Source organism: Cygnus olor, chromosome 2 (assembly GCF_009769625.2).
Source record: "Cygnus olor isolate bCygOlo1 chromosome 2, bCygOlo1.pri.v2, whole genome shotgun sequence".
NCBI lineage: Eukaryota > Metazoa > Chordata > Aves > Anseriformes > Anatidae > Cygnus > Cygnus olor.
The window spans coordinates 5,505,462-5,526,740 of NC_049170.1; the positions used below are offsets into that span (position 1 = coordinate 5,505,462).

Here is a 21,279-nt window from a genome sequence, read left to right on the forward strand (position 1 = left end):
CACACCCCAAGCCCTAGATGCAAATTTTAAAGATCAGGCAGTGCAGCGACCAAGTCCGAAGGTTCCTCATCTCCTGCAAGCTGGGGCGTTCTTCTCTCAGGAAGCCAACCCAGGCAGCGTTATTTCAATGCACAGCCCTCTCTCTTAATGATGGTCTGCAATTAGAGGAGAGCACCGTTACACATCATTTCTCCTTACAAAGGGTAAAAAGGCATCCAAGTGTAGTTACCTGCACACCCATAAAACAGAGAGAAACCCCGATGCAAGCAACACCAACAGAAATCCTCTGATTTCAACAAGCGTTCCCCCTAAGTGAAGGCACACGGGGGAATGCCTATCTCTGTGTGTACAAGATAAAAACCAAAGCAGAGAAGCATCAGAATTTTTTCTAGAAGGTTTTTTGTGTCCTTTTTTGTTGTTGTTTCTACTTAAATGACTGCAGACCTTAGGGATAAATTCAAGCAAGCAAGCGTATCTGGAAAAGTGAGGTTACGGTCCTTTCCCTGGGGGAAGGAAGAGGAAGAAGGAGCAGAAGCTAAAAAGAAGGAAGAGATACTAAAACTTTCAGATGAAACACATCCTCAGAAAACCGCTAGCCTCAGGGCAAAATTTTTCCTGGCAAAATCAGTTGGGAGAGAAGGGTCTGTGCAGCATTGATCCATCTGTCATTAGAAACCACGTCTCTCCACGAATGAAGCCCTACCCCAAAGGGCTGCAAAGCCAACATCATGCAACGGAGAGCCTGGCCTGAGGGCCAGTGCCTGCACCAGGGACTGGGGCACCCAGTGCTAACCAGAGATAAGGGCAGACCAGAAACAACCCTGTCTCCAAAAGCTTTGGCTTCTAAGAGCACTGAAGTACACTTTCTGACAGGCCCAATGTGCTCTAACAGGACGTTAAACACTGAGTGACCACGTTTGGGCCAGGAAGGAGGGAGGCCCACCCATCCCCGAGGTGGGCAGCAAGGCCTTGTGGCAGTACCAGGCCCCTGGAGCCGCTGTGCCCTCTCCCCTTGCTACCTGACCCACTTTCTCTCACTTGCAACACCCCACTGACAGCCTGCATCTCCCACAGTTTGTCCTCCTGGCCTTTGTATGCCACCATTTACCCTCCGCTGGCCGCGATCGATAGTCCCTCTCACAGCCATCCCACTGCACAGCTTCCTCCTTAACGAGCTGCAGCCTCCTCCCTGCGGCCCGTCTGGCTTCGATCGATCAAAACACGACTTTCTGATCGACCGCGAAGCCGCGGTCTGCAGACTTATTGACTGCTTCCTGCTCTTTCAACAGCTACCTGGTTATTTTACTCCTTCCCGTGGGCAAGAAGCACAAGCTCCATGGCGCACGGGGAGACCAGGACCTGAGGATCGGCCCCCAAAGAGTCACCCCAGAATTTGCGAGATCCTTTTCTTGCTCACACAATTTCTGTTGTGTAATTCTGGATCCAGCTTAGACCAGGGGAAAGCCAAGCTCAGTGTGTGTTTGGTGGCAAGTGAAGATTAAAATGCCTGCTGTGTTTTTGGGTGAAAGGACCACGTTCCGGCATAGCCCCGGGACGCTGCCGCCTCCACAAGCTGCTGGTTCGCGTGCACCGTCGGTGGGGTGGTGATGGGATTATGAAACAGAAACACGTGGGGCAGCTTTCACAGAGGTTTCGTTCTCCTTGGCCTCTTGACTTACAGTATCACATGAGCTCAAGGGTGCTCGCCATCATGTGTGACTAAACATGACAAAACATGAGCCATCAACAGCACAGGAACCAAACTGGGTAGCACACAGCCATACGCTTGTACGGCCTAACTGGTGTGTACAGAGCACATGTACGCCCAACACTCTTCACTATCCAATTTCCATGTAGGGTTTGCTCTACAGAAGGAGAAGCAGCCTCGTGTTGCCAAACCCATGCCACCCACAGCTGTCACATAACAGCAACCTCTCCCCATGGCTGCTGTGCTGGCCCCCCTTTCATTCCCTAAACCCAGGTGAAGAAGAAAAGATGGGGAAAGTGAGGAAAAAGCAAATCTTGCCTCTATATCCAGCTTAGGGTATTGAATTGCCCAAGGCTGGGCATGACAGCTCACCGACACAGCCTGCGAGGGAGGCAGAGCAATGAGTAATTTCCTCTCCTACGGCTTCCAGCCCGGTACCATGCAGCGGGAAGTCACGGGCAGCACAGCCTGTGGGCCTCTTCAGGTACCTTGGAGGAAGTCTGACATGAAGACCTTCAGAAGAGAGAAGCCTGTCACCCTCAAGAAGCCACAGACCAACCCTGGACGCTCAGGGCAGCCACACAACACCTCCAGACTCAAAGACCGTCAGAGCAGAGGTTGCTCAGCTGCTCCAAACCCAGGCACTTATTAAGCACAGTGGCGAAACAGTCAACTCCTCTCAGAAGAGAGCTCTGAGAAACCCAGTACAACTTAGTATTGATTCCCACGGCCCTGTTCCAGACAGAATTAATTTCCAGGATGGAAAGAAACATATGCCTGCATATCAAAACAAAACACAGAAGCCTTTCCAGCTCTTCAGCTGCATTTCAATGGAAACCAGAGGGCTGTCACAATGGAAAGATTTCAGTTTTCTAATTAATCCTCCCTGCTGAGTATTTAATGCTGCTAATTGATGAGGGGAGGTGGCGTCCAGACAGTGTTTGCAATTGCTTTTTGCATCTTCAGACCAAGATTTCTCTAAACCAAATAATAACAAGGCAGATTTGCTTGCTGCATGCACTGTGCCCTGCTCCAACTCCCTCCCTCCTCCCTAGAAGATGTCTGGTGGATGAAGGCAGGCGAAACGCATCTCAGGGCTCATTTACAAGTGTTGGAAGCTTTCCTGGAAAACGTCATCCGCGATACTGTCACTTCCACACAACGTGCCAAGAGAAAGACCATCGGTGCCAGGGACATGTTCTGTACCGTGAAACACCCAGCTCCTACCATCCTCAGATTTAGGGGGTAGCTCCTCCTGATTCAGCAGAGCAATAGCTCAGCCAAGAGATGTCCCATAACACCTACAGAAAACTGCACGAAATGCACAGCAGTGTCAGGATACAGATCATCGGGCCAAAGCACAGCCCTAGGGGCCCAACACCAGCAAAACCACGTCACTGGTGGTAAGGCAAGCTTGGTTGCTCACCTGCACCACATAACAGACCTGGTTTCCAGCCCCAAATATTGATCTCACAACACTGTCGACCAGGAGACACCCTTGGAAGCGGTAGAGTGATCCTAAACGCTAAAGCCAACAGTCTCAGCACAGGAAGGCAGTTCAACACGTGCCTTGATATGAAATTTCTCCTCCAGCCCCCAGTGTTTGGCACACGCTCCAAGTCTTCCCCGAATAAGGTAAGGACAGAATCCATCCCTTTACGTTCAACACTCGGTGATTTCAACCTGGGAGATGCTAAGTGCTCTCGGCCATAAATGAAATCAGGGAGCGTGAAAAAAAAAAAAAAGTACATGTGTATGAGGCTGTGCTATGGTTACACGTTCCAAGGAGTAATAAATGAAGTAGTGTTGATGGTCCCCAAGCTCTGGCCTGAAACTCCAGCACTGGTCTGTTTGTCATAGCAATAGCATTTCCACCTGCACCTTTCTGATGGCTCCTCCGGGAGCCTTCACGCGCCGCCGTCATAGATCATGGCAAACGGAGCCCAGGCCAGCTGTGCAGATGTCTAGCTGGCTGACCTCTCCTTACCAAAAGGATTCCATTTTTTTCCCCTATTATTATTATTAGTTTTCAAACCACCTACTCCATCATAAATATCAAGTAAAATTAGCTTATTCCTAGAACGTTAAAAAAAGACGAGCTGACGCCTGCACAAACTGAGTCCCAGCAAGTCAACGGGAAAGCTCCAAGCATGCAAAGAATGTTGAGCCCAGGGCTTTTGGCTGATTTACTACAAAATCCTCTCGCTGCAAGCAAGTTGGGCATGTGCAAGTCAAGTCACACGCGCACGAATCCCTCACCTGCATGGGCTGCAAGCTACTCTTCCATAGCACCCCGGGTAAACTCCTCCTGTCCGCCCGACAGCCTGCTAACAAATATACTCCAGGGAGAAAAATTGTGCGCCAGCAGGGAGGTGGACGAGATGATCTAATAGGACCTTTTCCATCTCTTAACTTTTATGCTTAGTCACAGAATAAATATCTCCCACGTTGTAAAGAAACGTGCTGGTCTGCTTATGTTGGGAGAGCGTTGCCCTCTGAAGACATCTCGTTTCCTGCTGCGATTTCACTCGCGCTAGCAGGACTTACCCAAGGAGAGTTAAGCAAAGGAGGGCTCGCATTTGCCTGGCTTTCAGCTTCAGTGAGCTCTCCAGCTCCCAAGCGAGTCCCCTAATTCCTCCCCTTGCAGCCACAACCAGTACAAGAACCTCATTTCTGTATTACTGGAGAGCTTGTGTTTCCCTGAGCACTCACGCCTGATCCTGTCCAACACGGAGAAGCACTCCAGTTTTGCAATACACAAGTTGACAGGAGAACAGACAAAAGCATCCCATCCATCAACCAGCCAGGTCGAGCCTCCTGCAACAGACTGTCAGAAACCCAGCTCAAAAAAGAAAAGAATAAAAAGTGAAAAGGCAAAGAATCAATGGGTTTGGGGGAGAGGAGAATCCAATGCAGCTTAAACTGTACAGCTTCGATTGCAATTTGCATTGGCAGTGGTTCACGTCCCCAGCAGCAGCAAGGCCCTCTCTTATTTTCAAAATGCAAAAGAAGCTCAATCACACGGAGAAGGGCCCAGCAGCTGCAACTGCAACTCCAACACCTCCAAAGCGTGTTCAAATAAAACACGCACCGATTTGTAAGGTTTCCACAAGAGACTGCTCTCACATAATTCAAAGAGCAACTGAGAGCCCCCAGATCACTGATCTGCAAATTTCACAATCTAATAAAAACAAAAACCACGCTTTAACCGTGTAAAGGGGAAAAAAGGAAAAGCCACACAAATCTAGATCTCCTCTTGCAACTGGATGGACATCAACAGATAGGGAAGCAATGTCCACTGCTCCTAACACTGCAAAGGGAGCTGGGCATAGCAGGTTCTGCTTCAGTTTCCAGTTCAGATGCTGGACCATGGACTGACCCTGAGCATTGCCAATTCTCACAGGATTCGGTGTTTTTCGTAAGTAGCCGGTTTCTGGAGTCACATGATTACATCAGAATCCACACTTCCTTATTCTGGGTTAAAAAGAAGTACTTGTAGTTGTCTAAGTTGAAGAAAGAAACATAAATCAGAGTCTGAAATGCTCGAACAAAGAAGTTAATTCACAATTTTAATATTTTTTTGGAGGAAGGAATGGGATTAAGGACTCTTTCCCCCAGTGTTATACGCTGGAAATCTTAGACTGGGGGAAATGGCTTAATGTGGGGGGGCTTCTACATCCCCATCTGTAGGTTACAGATAAAAAAAAAAAATCCAGCTTTCAGAGCAAAACTTGTCCAGAAACTACAAAGACCTGCGACGTATCCTGCTGTTGGCCTCTTTACTCGAAAGAGACCCGTACAGTAGAGGGCAATATGAAGGCACAACGGTTTAAAAAAATAATAAAATGCAGTGGAACAACTTGCCAAATTTTGCTTCCCCTTCCTTTATCCAGCCTGAAGTAAGGCAAAGCCCTGCGAGTCCAGCTGCGCCGGCTCATCTGCTGGCATCCTCCGCTCCCCAGCATTACCAGATTTACCGCTGCTGGTGGGTCTTGCCCAGCAGAAATATTGCGTGGTAATAACCAGTCTGTAAATAAGGACTCATCCTGCTGAAAAAGCCTTTCTTGGCTCTGATGGAGCCCAAAGCGTGGTGCTGCTGAGCCCTGGGGCAGCGCTGCAGCCTGCTGCGCTAGCTATCGCTGCACTACAGGCACGTGGGCTGCAGCTAATCACCGGGTAAAGTAATGAACTTTGTCCCTGCATTCGGGTATCTGCAAGCACCAAGAGAACGACGACTGCAGATTATAGCTATTTCCTTTTCTGCGTAGAAAAAAAAAGCTATTAGGATCCAGAAGGCTTGCATCTGGGGTGTGCTACCCTGTGCCCTGAATACGTTATGGAAAAAGGGGGTAAACACTGTGCTTGCAATTAAACCGGGGGTCTTCACCCACTCTGCCCAAAGCTAGCTAACTCCCTAAGGTGCAGAGGAATGAAGAGGAGGAGGAGAACAGCGAGGATCTGAGAAACTGGGGTGCTCTGAACAGCTTCGGGTGCTGTGTGCCAACACGAGCAGCAACCTGGAGCCAGCATCCATGGCATTGATGCCAGCCGGACCATGCCGTGCCCCCAGCAAGGAAGGTTTGCTTTTCTGGGCATCCAGAGGAGGCAACCAGGCGGCTGCTCCTGCCTCGCAGGACACGCAGAGAAAGGAAGCCTCGCTGCTCTCGCTTGGCAAACGCTTCTGGGCTTCTCTATTATCTCATCTTTGAGATTACGAGGAAGTGAGCACAAACCTGTTCAGTCGCATTGTTCCCGCTCACCCCTGGCTTTCGGCCGGGTGCTTACGCTCCTGGGTTCCCGCTGTTCCCAGGGCAGATTTGCTGTCCCTGTGCAGCCCACGGGTGGCTCCAGGCCATTCCTGCAGCGCGTGGGGACACGGCTGTGCCTTCCCCAGCCGGGAGCTGCACCGCAGCCGGCGCACCAGCAGGAACCCACAGCATGCAAGAAGTTGGTCCGCGTCTATTAAACTGCCAAACACATCTGATATTGCTGCATCCGTGGCACTTAACGAGCCTAACCCTCACCCTTCCTGCAGAGCACAGGTGCATTAAACCCACCTCTGTGCATAAATCCCTATTCAAGCCACTGCTTTCTGCCGCAGAGGGTTTCCCCTCCCTTTTCTCCGCCTGCTCTTAGATGCCTGCAGACGGAGGCTAAGCTTGGCTAAGGTACAGCTGCTCCACCTAAGAGGCAGCTGCAGCCTGGATGCAGAGGTTGCAAAACACCTGGGGACTCGCTGCTGTCCCAAGTCTCCTCCAGCTGATGCTCACCTTGCACCACTTGGTTCCCAAGGATGGGAGTGCCACTCCTTTTAAACTGAGCCGCCAAAACCAGAAAGCAACTGAAGAGGTGACAAATAATTAAAGAAATATATTAAAAATAAAATTAAAATCAGGTTAACCAAACACTTCTGGCTAATGCTTTAACCTTCTGCATCACTACAGAATTCTCTGTAGTCCTCTACTTGAGCAAACATCAACAACAACAACCGATGCAATTATGGCTTTGTTCGCATAAATTTCTCTGCACCTCCTTCTTCTTTCCCCAGAGATTTACTTCAGGAGAAAAATGCCACCCATCATGTTTGTGTTTACTGGAGAGGAAAAATACAGCCTGCAGCTCTAATGTTATTAGCACCTTTCCCCTTTGTAAGGCAAAACAAGTCATGCCACGAAATCTAAACAGATGTGGAAGTTACAGGCCTTTTTTTCCTCCCCTTTTCAAATGAAGTATTTTATTAAGCGAGCTCAAAAATCCAGATCACACATACAAAGAAACAAGTTTGGAAATCCCCCTCCCTCCACCCCCATTGCTATTTGCTAAGGAAACCAGATGCTTGGCCCCAGCCAAAAAATGATCTCAGCCATTCTAAAGAGAGCCTACAGTGCATTTTCATGAGTCATGGAAAGCAACAACTCGTTGCTTTGGTAATGCTAGGTAAGCACTGTCATCCATCCACAGCCACACTTCAAGCAGTAAGTCAGAGAGCAGACCGTTTCTTGACGGATTACATCAGAAACGGCCCCAAAATAGAGCTTTGTGGCACGAGTACCTCGCAGGAGGCTTTACAGGACATGCCACAAGTAGGAATTAGCAGCCAGGATCCTCTGTGGGCCTCATCCTGAACCTCAAACGGAGGGGAGAGTGGCAGATGCAGGCAAGGAGCAGCAAGAAGAAGGCGAGTGCCTTCTCCACGCTCTTCTCACAAGCCAGAGCAGATGGCAAGCCTGCTGCCCACCAGCTCAAAAGACAACACCGGGGCAAGCAGGCTTGTTGTGAGAAATGCAGGATGGTTCATCCACAGACCCCTTCCAACTAGGTGGGTCTGCGCAGTACAGCTACACCTACATGACTCGATGAACATCTGCACACATGGATACAAAAGACATGCCTTCGCCAGCCCCTAACCAAATTGTCTGCTCTTCTCATTTCTCAAGGACAGCAAGCCAAAAGGATGCCCACGTGAAGTTAAGCAGAACACAACTGTGTCTACTGACACCTCAAGACTCAAGCAACAGACGTCCAGGCAATGTATCCAAGCACCGCAAAGGGAAAAGCAATCTTTTCAAATATTTATTAAGTACAGAACTTCCTCGCCATCCTCTCTGGTTCAGTGAGGCTGCTGAAGGGCACCACCAAAAGCCCTTGGTGATGTGACACCCCTGAACACTGCCACAAAGGCAGCGGCGTTTGGTGATGCACCCTTGGGCCCTGGAAGTGTCCTTCCCCAGCCACCTCACACCTCCACCACCTCGTGGCAGCTCCTGCAGCCAAGGCACCACCACTGCTGCCCGAGAACCTCCTGCAGTGATGTGATGCTGAAGGGTACCTCCCTGGCTATGAACACCACGAGAGGAGGATCTGTTTCCTCTGTGATGATGATGTGGGTGCAGGAGGTCTCGCTCCATCTTCTCCAAGTCCCCTTGGCACTCAGGGACAAAAGCTCAGCATGCCACCTCCTCCCTGGGACAGCCCAGTCAGCTTTCCGAAAGGGAACTTCTCCTGCACAGGATTTCCTGGACACAGACCAAGGCTGAACTGAGCTTGCCCCCAGCTCTCCCTCAAGAGATGGTTGCAATCTTCAGCACCTTCCATAATGGGGCCAAAAGGCAATTGTTTGGCCTCATCTCCTGCGACACAGCTTGTGAGCAGAAACCACACGTTCTCGCCCCGGCCCGAAGCAGGTGTTAGTCACACCGGTAGTGCTGTACGTGAAGCTGCTGAAATATTGTGCTGATTAAGTGTTTTCTCTTTTTCTTGAGTCATCGGCCAGGTAACACAGGGAATGACACACACCATCCGTGGCTTCAACAGGTCAGCACTTTAGGGAGAGCCCCAGCAAGCAAAGTGTTTCGTCACCAAACAAAAATAGGCAACAGCGGGCACAGTTCCTCAAACCCTTCACACTCAAGAGCTCATTTCAGCCAAGCGAGGTGAAGCTAAGCCGGTCTGTGGAGACCATCATTAGGGTACGCAGAGAACAACACAGCTGCCCTCCCATCAGGGCCACCCATGACTCAAGTCAGCAACCAGGAGTGCTTTGGGAGAGGGAACATGGGGGCAGCAGCCCAAGCCCGCTGGGGAAGTGGATCCTCCCGGCCAGCAAAGCCAGCGAGAGCTGTCCTAGCAGAAAACCATGCGTGGTCCCACATCCAGGCAGCCCCAAGGGACCTCCCCAGCCCCAACCCTCAGCAGGTGCCCCAGGAGACATGAGCAGGGCTTCCCTGGGTCACCACCGCCTGAGGAGAAGCTGCCAGGGGTCAGCAGGAGCCACGTGCAGAGTTTTCCAGGGAAAAGCCAGAAAAGCACACCAAGTCCTGTGAGGAGCAGCTGAGGGCACTGGGGGTGTTTTGTATGGGGAAGAGGAAGCTCAGGGAAGACCTCATTGCTCTCTACAACTACCTGAAAGGAAGCTGTGGGGAGCCAGGGGTCGGCCTCTTCACACAGGTAACTAGTGACAGGACAAGAGGGAATGGCCTCAAGTTGCGCCAGGGGAGGTTCAGGTTGGAAATGAGGAGCCATTTCTCCTCAGAAAGAGCAGTCAGGCATTGGGACGGGTTGCCCAGGGAGGTGGTGGCATCACTGTCCCTGGGGGTGTTCAAGGAGAGGTTGGACGTGGTGCTTAGGGACATGGTTTAGTGGTGACATTGGTGGTAGGGGGATGGTTGGACCAGGAGGTCTCTTCCAGCCTTAACGACTCTGTGATTCTACACACAGTAAGGGCACCAAGGCAGCTGCTTTCCCTGCCCTCACCACTCCGTCAACACACGGCACGGCTCGAAGGCACCCTGCTGCTGGGTTTAACCCAAGCAACAGCAATTCAGAGCTGGACCTTGAACCTTCCAATGAAACCAATGATGCAATAAGCTAAGCACAGCTCACTACAGTCTCTGTCCGTTTCTCATTTGCTACCAGCTCCCTCTAAATCAAAATAACTGACATATTTTGCATATTTCTCTAATGACTCTGTTACACCAGCACTGAAGGATTAAGACCAAGGAGCAGCAAACGCATTCCACAGGTTTATTAACCGGGTGCTCAGGTTTCCCAAAAGCCACTCTCCAAGCTGAAAGCCAGCAAAAGGGTTGCAATAGAGGGATCAGCACTGCATTTCTGTGCTGAACGGTGAACAAAAGGCATTGAGGCTGCAGTGAGAGCACCCTGCATTAGGAAGGGAAAGGCAAACTTTCCAGGGCCTTGGCCCAGTCTGATGTCTTTACTGAAGGATGTTCCATCAGTTTGGCAAGACCAGCCCTGCTCCACAGCGCATTCAGACCCCACCTGGAGCCTGCGCTCAGCTCTGGGCCCCAGCACCAGAAGGACAGGAGCCTGTTGGGGTGAGTCCAGAGGAGGCCACGGGGACGCTCAGAGGCTGGAGCACCTCTGCTGTGGAGCCAGGCTGAGGGAGTTGGGGTTGTTCAGCCTGGAGAGGAGAAGGCTCCGGGGAGACCTCACAGCGGCCTGCCAGGGCCTAAAGGGGGCTGCAGGAGAGCTGGGGAGGGACTCTTGGTCAGGGGGTGTGGTGGTAGGACACAGGGAAACGGCTTTAAACTAAGAGGGTAGGTTTAGATAAGTTAAAAGGAAGAAAATCTTTGCTGTGAGGGCAGTGAGGCCCTGTCCCAGGCTGCCCAGAGGAGCTGTGGCTGCCCCATCCCTGGCAGTGCCCAAGGCCAGGCTGGATGGGGCTGGGGGCAGCCTGGGCTGGTGGGAGGGGGCCCTGCCCATGGCAGGGGGTGGGATTAGGTGAGCTTTGAGGTCCCTTCCAACCCAAAGCATTCTGTGACTGATGGGCCTCAGCAGAAGCAAACCCCAATCTCTCACCTCTCATTTCCAAGCACAGCTTACCCACTGCTTGCAGCCTCCTGGATTGAGTCACTCCCCTGTCCCAGCCCGCACACCTCCTACCAACCACCCCCTTCCACATCAACCACACCGTTTCTCCAGACAGCAAGCTGAGTACCCAACCCATCAGCATCACCCACATACAGGTAACATCATCAGCCAGCCTTCACGATGGCACTGCGCTGACCCAGCATGCAGAAAAGGGACAGTCCCCCTGCAGGGCACTCCCTGGTTAGTGGCAGAGAGGAAGAGGCGCGACACCAACAGGAACAGAGTATCTAGGACAGGATTTCTGTGCATGCACACAGCTACGAGACCTCACCCTACACCTTTTCCCCAAGCCATTTTCCCCAGCCAAGCCTTCCTTATCGCAGCCCCACGTGGTGTCTGCCCCAGCCCTTCAACCTGGGTCACAGGTGACATCCACCTGTCGGCAAGAGCTTGTGCGTGGGCATCGCTGCTGCAGCCTTGTGGAGAAGAAGGTGCAAAGAGCCCACTGCAAACAGTAAATATCTGCTTGTTTTTTTTTGTTTTTTTTTTTTTTTAAGGCTCTTATCAATGAGGGTGCTGCACTATTTCCAGTTTATGACTGGACTGGGATGGCCTGACTTCTGCTCACTTGAAAAAAAAAATACAAAGAAACATAAAGGTTGTAGAGTAAAAGCAGGAAGTAACCAACCATCGTCATCACAACAGGCTTCCACATCCAAGGATGTGCCAGACCTCAAGGAACATGCCAGACCTCTACAGATGCCCCCAAAAAGCAGTGCCTTCCTCCAAACCTCCGCACACAGTCTGGCAGTGGCAGAACTCACAGCATAACACAGGGCTCGTCTCTGCACAGTACCTGATGCCTGGCAAATGATCATCACATGCAAAACTTCCAGCAGTCCTCTGGGGATCTGCAGGCACTTGGAAGGCTCTACAAGCTAGAAATGCCTTCACGTGGACCGGACAAACACCACTGCTCCAGGACAGTCCTAGTAGTTCAGGAGCACTCCAAGCACTGTAGACCCCACAAACTCCTCAGCAGCACTTACAGCCTTCCAACCTCTTTCACAAGGGCTTTTAACCCCACCAATTATTCCCTAAAGCAACTGGACAGAGCCTTTCCCCCCTGAATCACCTAGTTATCAATCAGATGACTAGCTGCTATTTAGCACACAAGCTCCGGGCCGCAGCAAGCTCCTACAGCACCCACACTTTCCCCCAGCCAAGGCTATTTTTTCAAGTTTTTCAGCATTAAATCACTACCTGAATACTCAATCCATCCGCCCCCCTTCTGCGAGCACACAGGCTGTTTACACAGCATCCCACACAGCAAACTGGCTGGCTCCTTCCAGGATCTGGCCCGGGCTGCCAGGCATGGCCCCAGGCCACCCGGACTTTGTCCCGTGCCATTTCTTCGGCACCCAGCCAAATTCCACCCTGGGTGTCGGTTTGGCGGCGGCTCGTCCTCCCCAGTCATCTTGCGGAGTGGGAAGGGCGAAAGTAGGGGAGCTTTGACCGAAATGGTAATTATTTTGGGGTAAAATGGTAGCCAACGGGGGTTTTATCGCAGCAGAGGGCAGGCCGTACTAGGGATTCTCATTAAATCCTGAGTCACCTGGTTTACCCTGACATTTATATTAGGATTTTCCAGGGAAGGGAAAAGTGGCTGAAGAATGCATTTTGGAGCCAAAACACCCTCTTCTGCGGGGTACAGGTACCTGCCACCCTGACAGCGTCAGCATGTCCAGGTCCACCCCTGCAGGTTGCCTTCTGAGGCATCCCCGATGCTCTGGGGACACCTGAGACCGGTGCACGATGACACCCAGCACCACATTCCCATCCCCAGAAGAAGGGAGCTGCAAGCAGACACAGGGCTCCAGCACGCACCTCCTACACCCCACCTCACCGAATGCTTCTCCCCAAACCACTGCAGCACCAGGTGAGCCGGCTTTGGGCCAAATTCCTCCCCAGGTCCCCACTGTGGGTCATGCTGATGCTGTAGCCAGTCTGTTTGCACCATGAGAGTATCTCAGTGCTCTTGCTCTGCCTTCCTGTGCAATCCATCTTCTGCACGGAACAGCTTCCCAGTGGCTTTGAAGTGCAAGGCATCTATTTTTTGTTCTTGTGTTACCGACGGGACAGCAATTTGGTTGGACCCCAGTGGCATTTCAGCGATTTTAGTGACAAAGAGGAAGATTACTTGCCCAGACTGGATGTGAACCGCAGGGGCAGGCAGAAAACAACCCAAAACGCCAGCACATCCACACGCACACGTGCTCACACATCCCTTCCCAGACGGAAAAGCTCTCGCCTCGGCTCTCCTGGGAAAAAGCAGCACACATCAGAGGCCAGCCGCAGCGCTCACCACGTCACACCAATGCACTCGGCATCTCCGCATCTCACATCCCGCTTGGCAAAGGCAGAAAAGGCACCTGGAAGAAACGGGGTCCTGGCTGGCGTGCGGAGAGCCACGAGAACAGCAAAGGGGAAAAAAAAAAAAAAATCGAGCAGCCAAAACAGCCGGCTGGTCGGGAGAGACATGCTGCTCCGTGGATGCTTTCCTGGAAGGATTCCCAGAAAACGCCCAGTCGCCCACTTCACCTTGCTGGAGCTTAAATGGGAAAATAAATAAAGTCTGGGGATTCGGGTTCAGCATCAGTGGGCCATTTATAGCTCTGCTCAAAAGACTGAAAAGTGAAGACTCCAAGAAAAAAAAAAAAAAAGGTTGAATTCCATATTCCCCTTCTTATGGCTCTATAATGCATTTTCCATCTCCCTGGTGCACAGCTGACATTCTGCATATTTCTGTGCACATTACACTTGGCCGCGGCTCTGTGCGGAGAAGGGAGTGGAAAGGACAGAGTCCAACAAAGTTCCTGCTGCTGTCGGGCACCAGCGGCCCCAGCCCCGGCCAGGCTCGGCTCCCACTGCAGGAGCTGGGCTGCACAGGGCTCTGCACCTCCAGGGACAGCAGGGACACGGGGCACGTGTCCCTCTCCTGTGTTGGACTTCAGGAAATGTAAAAATCCAGAGATTTGTAGAGAGAGTGTAAACATAGTTCCTTAGACCAGATGAGCTGGCTGAACTGTACTTGAATTATTATATTTTTTCTTTCCCACTGGAACTAATGAACCTCTCACCTCCCAGAGCAGCCTGTTCTCTTTTGCAGAGATCCCCTCTTCTTTCAGATCCCCTCTAATAGGGGAGCCAAGGTAAGCTCAGAGCAATCGCTCCCTCCTAGTCTCCAGCTCTGAGGCTTGCTGCTTCTGCATCAGGCATGTGGACAGGCTCGTACGCTCCAACGCTGCTCTGTGCTCGCCAAGCGGTCTAATAAAAGATATCCCTTCTAACAGCAAAGCCTGACTCACTTCCCTCCAGCCTCCATCAGCAGCCCTGAGACAGGATCCACCAGAACCCCAATGCCACCCATACCAGTCCCCATGTCACAACCAGGCCTGTACTGCCATCCCTACTGGGATCTTCCCAATGGGGTAACTCAGAAAATAGCTCACACCCAAGCTGCACGCTAACGCCATGGAGCATCACCAAGTGATTGCAGCATTTCAGGAGGGACAGGGAGAGGACTGCACCTCTCAGGCTGCCGTGTTCTCCATCTCTTCGCGACGCAGGCTTTCCATCCCACTATAGGAAATCCAGACTACATCTCTTTGCATGAGCTCTAAGGGTCTCCGATACAGAAATACATTGCCCTTCGGCATACGTTGACACAGCAGAGTTTCTGATGAAGATTTAAGACCCATGGAAAAACTCGTGGTACCAAACCCCGTTTGGAGAAGGAACTTATAAAAGAGCCTTTAAAGCTGCGTCCCACCAGGCTGGCAGCCCATCCAGCCACGCATCCTGCCTCCAACAGAGGAGCTTTTACAAGCCGTGAAAACTTCCTAAGGCAACGACTGTGTCCAGCTGCAGAGGAAAGCCCCAAAACCTCGAACCCCTTCTATTACAACGAGTGCCTAAGGGTCTGGAAACCAGACCCTCAGATGCAGCTACCCCAAAACACTTATTTGACCCTTCGAACTCCCAGTACCACCTAAACTCCATGTAAACCCCAAATCTCCAGAAAAGACCCAGCTATGCCACATTCCCCATCCTCAGCATTTTCAGAAAGCGTTTTGAGGGATATCGGTCCTTGCACCAGCAACAGGGGGCCAGCCCTGCCCCGAACCAGAAGCAAGGTCTACTTGCAAAAAATAAATAAAAAATAAAAACACCACGGGGTTACGAGCCGGGAATTGGACAGGAGGAGGAAAAAAAGCAGCAGACGAGGGGGGAGACGGCTTTTTCTGGGTAGCATCGGGCCGGCGAGAGAGGCGCTTGGCCACGCTGGGCGAGCTGGCGAGCCTTCAGTCGCACGCCCACAGGCGCTGGCGCACGGCTCCCACCTCCGCCCGTGGGGACGACGGGGCTGGGGGCCAGAGCCTCGGGTGCTTTGCATCGCAGGAGGGAAAGGACCCGCTGCGGCTTTCGGCGTGGGTTTAATGTGTCCCGACGGTGCGAGGGTCTCACCGTCGGGGTGGTAGATGGAAGCGCTTGTGGTGAGCCTTGCTTTGCAGCCTGGGTTCTGGGAGAAGCTTTTTTACCCCGAGATGAAACCCATCCTGCCTTTTCGCCCTCTCTAGGGCTGCTGTAGGGCAAGCGCGGCGGGCACAGGGTGTCGGGCAACAACTTGGGGAAATGGCTCATGGACCTGAATCCAAACAGGCTGGAGCGAGGGGACACCAGGACTGTGTTGGGAACCCAGCCTGGTGGCTGCAAGGGGAAATCCCAGGTGGGGATTGCAATGAGGTGCCCGGCACCCACGCCCCCTCAAATCCCCAAAGCGCAGTAGATGAGAGATGTGCAGTAGACACCTCTCGCTTGCATGGCTGGAGGATGGGGCAGCGGAAAACTCGAAATAAAACGACCCCAGAGCCAGACCTCGATACAAAACCCCAAAATTGAGACCCCCAGAGCCAGACCTCGACACAAAACCCCCAAAGCTGAGACCCCGGAGGCGGCCCCCGCTGCAAAACCCCGCGGCACCAGCGGGGAAAAACCCGAAAACCAAACCGAAAGGGAGCGAAGAGACAGCTCCCCCCCCCCCCCCCCCGTGACACCGCGGAGAGCCTTACCCGTCCGGAGAGCGGCTACCCGCGGGGGGCCATGCGCGGCGGCTGGGAGCGCTGCTTTGGCACGGCTCGGCTTGGCTTGGCACGGCTCGGCTCGGCACGGCTGGGCTTGGTAAGGCACGGCACGGCACGGCTCGGTTGGGTTGGGTACGGTACGGCACGGCTCGGCTCGGCTGGGTTGGGTTGGGTTGGGTACGGTACGGTACGGTACGGCTCGGCTCGGCTCGGCTCGGCTCGGCTCGGCTCGGCTCGGCTCGGCTCGGCTCGGCTCGGCGGCAGCGGGACGCGAGGCGGCGCGGGGCGGCGCACAAAAGCGGGAGGAAGCGGTGACGCGCCCAGCCGCCTCCGCCAATAGGGAAGGGGCCAAGGGACGAGGCCACGCCCCCCTGGGCGGCCCGCCGGGGAGCCCCGCTCCGGCAGGGGGCGCCATTTTGTGCCTCCCACCCCTCCGGCAGGGGGCGCCATTTTGTGCCTGCCCCCCTCCGGCAGGGGGCGCCATTTTGTGCCTCCCACCCCTCCGCCAGGGGGCGCCATTTTGTGCCACCCCGCTGAGGGGCGCTGTCGGTCCTGTGGGGGCTGCAGCCCCGCTGGGTGCTGTGGGGTGCCCAGATCCTGCAGTTCCTTCGGCTTTTGGTTAATTTGGGCCGGCAGGGCGTTGCTTAGCCCTTGGGGAGTTCAGCGGGTGGGCTCTTGAGGAATCCAGTTGAAGTTCTGTGGGGTTTGGTGAGGTGGGGGGGCGGTTGGGGGGTGAGGAAGGAGGGAGCTGAAGCCCCCTCATGGAGCTGCAGCAGGGGGGACAATGGAGAACCTGCTGAAACCCTGCCCTGTGTAGCTGTCTGCACACAGCCAGGACGTGAAGGGATCGTTCTCACAACTTAATTTGGTTTTACCACTTTTTGGGGGGCTGAGGGAGAGCAAGACGCAGCCAGGACCGAAGGACCCCCAGCCCTTCCTGGGCTGTCACCGATGGCACAGCCTGCCTTGCAGAGCGGCTCCAGGCTCCTTGGACAGCCTTGGGGCTGCTTTGACTCACACCTGCTTGCCCCAAGGCTCCTTGGTGCATCCTAGTCCCCTTGGGCTCCATCTGAGGAGAACCCTTGAAGGCTTGAAGACAAAACAAGCAAAAACAAGCCATGGGCCTCAGAGATGATGTGAGTAGGGCCTGAGGTTTACACTAGAAATCACTCATGCTTGTGGGAAAGACAGAGAACTCTTGCAGACAATGGAGAAAGTAAGTAAGAGTGTTTTTCTGGCTGGTTCCCTGTTTCCCCATTTAGTAAATGTGTTGTAGAGAAGAACAGGAACAAAGTCAGTTTGCAGTTTTGGGGGAGAGAGAAAAAGGCAGAATCCTAAACCCAGACCCATTACCCTCAAGCTTTTCAGGACTGGCTGCTGCAAGAAAGTTTGAGCAAAAAAAAGCCTATTGCCTGTAAAGGCAATAGAAACCCCAACCAGGGACCCCTCCAGAGAGGTTCAGATCTCACAGCCCCGTATACAATCGCGTGACCTATTAATAAAATCCATAGAAACCAATTCTGTATACCAAATAACAGCAGATGGCTCCAGCCCAAACCGCTCCGGGTTCCCTCACTCCATAAATGATTTTACTAGGCTAGTCGTGATCTTGATGTAATTGAATAGGTTTCACTCTTTTCCCTCTCCCTCCCCCTCCCCAGAATATTTGTGCAGCTTACGGAGAGACATCCAGGGGGACTGAACTGTTGCTGGAAGGAACCTCTGACTCCAGCTTGCCTCATCAGTTTGGGAAGCTGCGTAAGTCTATCCTGAGCCACCTGGCTTGGAGAAGGAGGTTGCCTTTCTCTGCAACTTCCCTCTAACTCTTACAGCTTTTAATAACATTCTGGTAACTTGGCACATTTGAAATGTTTGGCTCCTGCCCATCGGGGATGTATGTAATGAATTCTTGTGCAGATGCATTTCTGAAATAAATCAGATGTGTTTACCTTGGGAACCAGGCACATGGCTCCAGGACTTGAGCTTTGAGTATAAGGCACTAAGTGACAAGGATCTCCTTTAAAACCTCCTGTTTTTAATGGGAATCAGTTAGGCAAGCACCAATTACTTGTGAAAACTCCTTCCAAGCAGCTTCTCTTTTCTAAACTCGTTTGATGCTCCAGGAATCCAGCTACAGGGATTTCAGTTCTAGGGTGTTCCTGAACAATGTAACAACCGCCATGTGTGCAAAGCCTCCTTCCATTGATGTCAGCAGCTCTCTGCTGATGGGCGTGCTAAGGACCTGCCCCGAAATTCTGCCTCCTCGAGTTGCTCCTGAAAGCATTTATGAAGCCTGGCAGGATGGTTGGAGGTGTGTGGCTCTGCATGCAGTTTCACGTCTTGTGGTACAAATGCAGTCTAGCAACCCTCACCACATTTCTGGAGAGGAGCAGAAACCTGGTAGAGAATGCACAGTGGAGAGCTTTATGGAAAGTCAATGCAGACGGTGGTTGTAGTGGCTATGCAGAAATAAAACAGACTTGGAGCTATTCTCTGTCCCTGAGGACAACAGATACGGCATACTTTGTATCCAGACAGATTCTTCCTTTTCCAAAACAGCATCTGTCTCCAGGCTGCCATTAGGAAACAATCTTTGGTGCACGCTGTCCCAAGCCATGCCCGTTGGAGAGGTGAGTCACACAAGACATACGGACATCTGCTCTGATTCTTCTTAGTTTACTGCTCTGAATGTTGGGGTGGACATGAAGGACTACACCATCCTGACGATATCTGCAGAGAAAAGTTGGATAACACCAGTGGGGACTACTGACATATAAGAAAAGTGGATCTGCAGCCCAAGAACTTGCAAATCACAGCCCTGGGCAGTTCAATTTATGCTCCTCCTTTAATGATGTCAGGATTAGTATTTGCTGTGGGGAGAAAAAGGGGAAGATAGTTGGCTTTTACCTAACTGCTACTATTTTGGGCTGTGTTAGAGTTGCTGCAGGAAGTGAACACAGGTCCCAGAGCGCCAACCCAATTCTTATGTGACTAAGTATGCTCCGTCTAACCTGAAATTCTCCCATGCCTTCTGTTTGATATAATATCCTTTCTTGCTTCCTGTCCTAAACTGTAGCGTAAGGCCGTTGTGTGCTGTGAGACGTCTGCGGGGCTTTCTCTCCCATAGAGATGGATGGCTGCGTATTGAGGCTGGGTGAAATCATTCCTATACTTAGTGTGCAAACAGTAAAGGATTGATGCCATCTTGCTGTAAAGAAACCAAGAATTCACTCAGAAGTTGTGCGCTGCTTCACAGCAGGAGGCTGGAGCTGCTTACGGACTTGCGTGGGATTTTCAGGACATAAGTGCAAGCTGCGAGGCTGCGGCATCCCATAGTAGCTCCTCCTTGCCCAAGGTTGTTCACGGGTCTGCTGCATGCCATGGAAAAGCAGATGGAAAGAGAGGGCTGTGGCTATCCCCTGTCCCAGTGATGCTGCCTGGCGAGGAGATGCATTTATTTTGCTTAAATGCTCCTCCGTTTCCCACATGCTCTGACAGCTGCAGAGCTGAGTGATTTGGGGACTGCCTGACAGCTAAACCTCATCAGGATCCACAGACCACGGTTGTTGGCATTCCTCAAGGGTTTTCTGCTATTCCCGGGACATGCTAGAACCTGCACAGAGGACAGACATTTGGGAATGGTGTTTCATCTCCACCTCTGCTTCCACATTACAAGAAGCACTGCGTGCAGCTGTTTTCAGGGAAGGGTGAGAGTCAGGTTCAGATCCCCAATTGCTGAGGGGTTGCATGCTTCCCAGCTGCCCTCCTCTTCCTCTCTTGTTGTATGAAATGCTCCGTGGTTGATTGGATTGTCCGCTCTGCAGGGCAGGCGCTGGGATCTGCTATGGGAAAACCCTCACAACAAGCAGGCTCTTTGGCTCAGTGGGTTTTGACTTCTTTCCTCTGCCCTGGCAGAAGACTGTTTCCCACAAACAGCAGTTGATGCCTCCTGCCCACACAACAGACCCCCCTGGGTCCGAGCACTTCCACAGGTTTGGGTTTGCATCTATTCAGGCTGAGGAGGAGACCTCAGGCTTCTTCCCAGACGTGGCGTATGGGTGTTCCTAACGTCCACTCCAGTGTAAAAGGTAGGTGGCAGCAGCTGCAACCATGTTTTAGGAGAGGATGAGGCCTGCACTCGAAGATAAAATCCACGGGCTTCATCCTAGAGGAGAGGGTTCAGAGCGTGAAGACCCAAGAGCAGAGCTTTGGCACTCTCCACGCATTGCAGCCCGTTGACCATACGGCAATACTGCAACGTCCCTTCTGGGGGGGATCAGAAATTTGCTCTGGGATGGGGTCAGAGCCAAGGCAAGCCCCCCAGCCCTCGCTGCACCATGAGCTACAGTGCTGCATTTGTGCCCATCCACCAACACAAGAGAGTTTGCAGATGTTAAGAAACAAATGCTGAAGGCTGAGTGTGACAGCAGCGTGCAGCAGCCAGCGGCACTGATACACCAAAAGACAAAGGTTTTAACTCAGAATTCATCCATACTGGGTTTGATTACACCAAGGTTAAGTTGTGTGGATGATTTTTTTTTTTCCTGGTAGCTGTCACATGTGCTTTCATGGCTGAATGTAACTTTCCATGCTGCCTTTGTTCCATGACTCACCTTCTCTGCCTAAACAAAGGCAGAAACAGCTCCAAGAAGGACAAAGTGAAAGTGAAGAGGACCTGATTTCGGGGTGGGTTGTTGAGCAAACACAATCGGTGAGCGTTTTTCTGCAATGCTTTTTCACTTACCATGTATGCATGGACTTTGAAACTTGTGTCCTCCAAGCAGTATTTGCAAGGTGATGCTGTACATCAGGCTGGTGAGAGGGGTAGAGCTGAAAGCCCTGGCAAGTTATACTGCCTGTCTGCAAACAGACGCACTTTAGACTTTCTCAGGCAAGGTCAGAACTATCCCAGCACATCTATGGGCTCATCTGGTGCCAGAAGTTCATGGAAAGGAGCACAAGAAACACCGTCCTTGCAGCATTTGCAGCTGAAACTGCAAGAAAGCCAAAAATCACAGGGGACATCCTGCATTTCTATCCCAGCTTCCCAGACAGGTCAGAGAAAATCATGATAGTTTCCGGGGTAGAACTGAG

General features: G+C 52.2%; 1 protein-coding gene across 4 annotated transcripts in view; it reads right to left on the reverse strand.

Moving 5' to 3' along the window:
• The window catches only part of LOC121064539 (mitogen-activated protein kinase kinase kinase 3-like), a 77,979-nt gene extending 61,680 nt beyond the window's left edge, over positions 1-16,299 (reverse strand). For 3 of the 4 annotated variants that reach the window (XM_040546181.1, XM_040546182.1, XM_040546178.1), the window contains exon 1: positions 16,174-16,299. The gene's annotated coding sequence lies outside the window, so the exon portion shown is untranslated. Of the gene's footprint in view, positions 1-2,080; positions 2,104-16,173 lie in introns of those variants that run through there. The other variant, XM_040546180.1, reaches the window with a different exon arrangement.
• Positions 16,300-21,279: the final 4,980 nt, after the last annotated feature.